Raw genomic sequence first — 3,507 nt, 5'->3', positions numbered from 1 at the left:
TGGGCAAGCCAGGAGGAACAAACCAGTAAGTAGCACCACTCCATGGCTTCTGCTTTAGTTCCTGCCTCTAGGTTCCTGCTTGAGTTTCTACCCTGACTTCCCTCAGTGGTAAAATGTTATTTCAGAGTTTTAAGGTGAAATAAACCCTTTCCTTTTCAAGTTGCTTTTGGTCATAATGTTTATCAGGACAGCAGAAACTTCAACTGAGACTCTAGCGTCCATTACTTGTATTTCTTTTTTAGATGTATTTTACTTTATTCTTGGACAACTTCATACATAGATACAAAGTATCTTCAACATATCCACTGACTAATTCCCCTCTCTCATTCCCTTGGATAGGTGTCCAACACGTCCTTCTCCTAATCCCGTGCCCTCTCCTCTTTCTTTTGCAGGTAACCATAATGGTAGTGAGTTCATGGGTGCAAGAACGACTCTGTTCTGTACAGAAGTATTTCAAAGCACTGCTTCCCACACCCCAGATGTTACATGCCTTCTGCCTCCTTACCACATTTTCTGAGCTGCAAAAGGAGTTCACATAGACGTCTCGTTTAGGGCTGAGCTCTCAACAGTCACTCATTCCCAGCACGATGACCAGATACCAGTGTCCACAGAAGAAGCCTTTCTGGTTACAGTTGAAATCAGCACTGGAACTTGGCTGAATTAGAAACCCACGGTTGCTGTCGTGCTTTATCTGAATCGCTGCATTCATACAGGCGTCGTTTAGATGTCTGTTTCTTGTGTTCCCACTGCCGTAGATGTGAATCATTGTGCAAATGGACAACGGCCACTCAGGAAACTGTCAGGTGCATGTGTACGATTTACATTACCCATGATACTCAGTTTCTCCTGTCTCCCTTCTTATGTCCCCTGTGGCTTTTCATCTTAGTAAGGACAATATGTGGATACACTTGGTTTGTCAACAATCTATAAATAATATTACTCTAAAAGATGTTTGATTAACAAGGTGAAGGAAGAAGGAGGGAACAGCACTAACTTATGGCTATAAACATTAATATTTAGAAGGCACTCCGATAACACACCCACTTATCAGAACAACAGCAATAGGTCCCAACTGCATATACTGAACCTTCCCAGGACGTACAACTTCCAGAACCACAGATTTTTAACCAGGATTGCAGGTCAGACGAGAATTCCATCCTATGGAATTACAGGTCCCAAATTCAATCAGAAAGTGGTTGATTGGGTCCACATGACGTTTATGCCACTCTGGAACCAGTGAACACAACTTGCCTGACTGACTGGTATTATAGCATTCTGTGTCGCCGTCGTCGTCCACTCCCCCCATTCCCCACCCCCCAGCCCCCACCCCCCTGGTAAACTACCGATGAGTCCTCTCCATCCCCACCCCTTTCATCTCCAGTGACCGGCATAGCATAGCACCTCTTGTTGTGAGAGCTAGCCAGCTGGAGGGAGGTTTTCAGATTAGTCCCAGCTTGGTTTTTCTAAGTCCTGCCTTCAAAGTCTTCAGCGACAGGGTCTAACTATCTAATGCTGATGTGCAGCTAAGAGCAGTGACGACGGCCTGTGTTTTGGGTGTCCCGGGAGACTCTCTAACCAAGAGCCCATAGGGACTCATCCGGTGCTTGGCACTGAGAGTTTCATTAATAGCATGTGACCTCAGGGGAAGTGTTGTCCGTGCATGCAGAGCGGGCTCTGTATTCAGAGTCTTTAAAAAAAAAAAATAATAACTCACGGAAGCAAGATGGCGGCAACCAAGAAGTCACATGGGAGCATAAAGGTTCTCTCACAGAAGCCGGAAAGATGGCGGGCAGCCAGGTAAGCAGGCTGCTGTGGCAGAAGAGGTAGAGGACGTTGCAGGTCCTTCTTGCGATCGCAAATGGAAAAGTAAGAACTGGATCCTCACCTCCTCCATCACAGGAGTAAATAACAGATCAAGCCGCCCAGCGCAAGAGTTGCAAATGCCCATGCCTCGTTCTAAAGCAGATACAAGTACTTGGGATTAACAAGGTTTGTGAAATTAAAAAAAAAAAAACCTGCAATAAATGCATCTATTCTGAAGCTAAGGAAAACCGGATCTCTATATGTGGCTTTCAAACTCACCACATGAACCACTTGTCAAATTCTTATTTCAAAATGTTCATACCGTGGCTGCGCTAAGGATGACTGGAAACCGTTTGAGAAGCCCTTGCCCCCGTTTGTATCTTAGCCCTGCTTTTGATGAGTTGCCACATGGCACTTGGTTAAAAGAACTCTTAATTCAGATCCTTTGTGACCGCCTCATTCTTCCAAGAGTCAGCTGTCCGTGGACGTGTTTACTTCCACCATTTTGGATTACAGGTTATGGTTTTAGAACCTCCAGATTATAGAAGAAGATATGGCTATGGTGGAAACGGGACTTCATTTTGTCTTCAGTGTCACCAAGTTTTTTCAGGGAAGGTTTGGAGGACCAACTTCATAAGAAAATCCTCGTTATCAGCCTTCACGCTAGTACCAGCATGTCTAAAGCCCATCACAGCTTCAAAATACTGAGAGAAACAGGGGATCCATGGTGTTCAGAAACGAGGCCGGGTGAGATGTGTACACCTTTAATCCGGCACTTGGGACGCAGAGCCAGAAGGATTCTGTGAGTTCAAGGGCAGCCTGGTCTAAACAAAGTTCCGGGACACACAGTTACATAGAAAGGCCCTGTCTTGGGCTGGGAGGTTAGGTTCAAAAGCTAAGGAGGAAAGAACTACAGACTATTCCTCCCCAGGAGCCCACTGAAGACGCCTCTGTGAGACAGGCAGAGGGAAAACCAGTAATAGAAATACAGCATCTAACACCAGAACCAAGAACAGATCTGAAAGCAAGAAAGAGAAGGATTTACAAAAGGCACGGAGAATACAACAGGAAACAAAGACAACGAACGCAAAATGAATCCATGGCTGGCTAATTTTTTCCCAGTTATTATGTATTTATTTGTAGTCCATGTATTAATATTTTTGGTATTCAAGACTACCTTGCGTCTAATTAGGGCGTCTATTAATTTTAAATTTTCTAGAGAGAACATCACCAGAACTCAAATAAATAAATAACACAACATAACATAACAAGACCAAATAAAATCACACCTTACAAACTACTGAGTTTCCATAAGATTTTTGTCTTTTGTTTTCTGAAAAAAACAAAAAACAAAAAACAACCAACCCATTCTTTGTTTTGGTTAATCTATTCTCCTTCCTCAAACATCTATCACTTTTAATGGCACATTTAAATGCATTCTCTGTTTCTCTCTGTCTCTCTCTGACTCTCTGAGGCACAGTCTCACATAAATCAGGCAGGCCTTGAACTCCCTGTGTAGCCAAGGGTGATGTGAACTTCTGTTTCTCCTCCCTCCTGAGTGCTGAGATCACAGAGTGCGGAGGTGCGTGGCCACTCACAGCCGGCAGGATGCTTAGAGCTGTACCAGCTTTGTACATGTCAGGCAAACTCTCCACCAGCGAGCTACATCCTGAGTCTCCAAAAGTTCCTTAAAATATGTTCCGA

The 3,507-nt window shown here is 44.2% G+C and overlaps 1 pseudogene; it reads left to right on the top strand.

Annotated features, from left to right (window-relative positions):
• Window positions 1-397: 397 nt before the first annotated feature.
• Window positions 398-3,071, top strand: Brix1-ps2 (biogenesis of ribosomes BRX1, pseudogene 2; annotated as a pseudogene).
• The last annotated feature ends 436 nt before the right edge of the window (window positions 3,072-3,507 follow it).

Source organism: Rattus norvegicus, chromosome 15 (genome assembly GCF_036323735.1).
Source record: "Rattus norvegicus strain BN/NHsdMcwi chromosome 15, GRCr8, whole genome shotgun sequence".
Lineage (NCBI taxonomy): Eukaryota > Metazoa > Chordata > Mammalia > Rodentia > Muridae > Rattus > Rattus norvegicus.
Note: the sequence above shows the minus strand (reverse complement) of the source record. Positions and strands in the feature narration are given on the sequence as shown.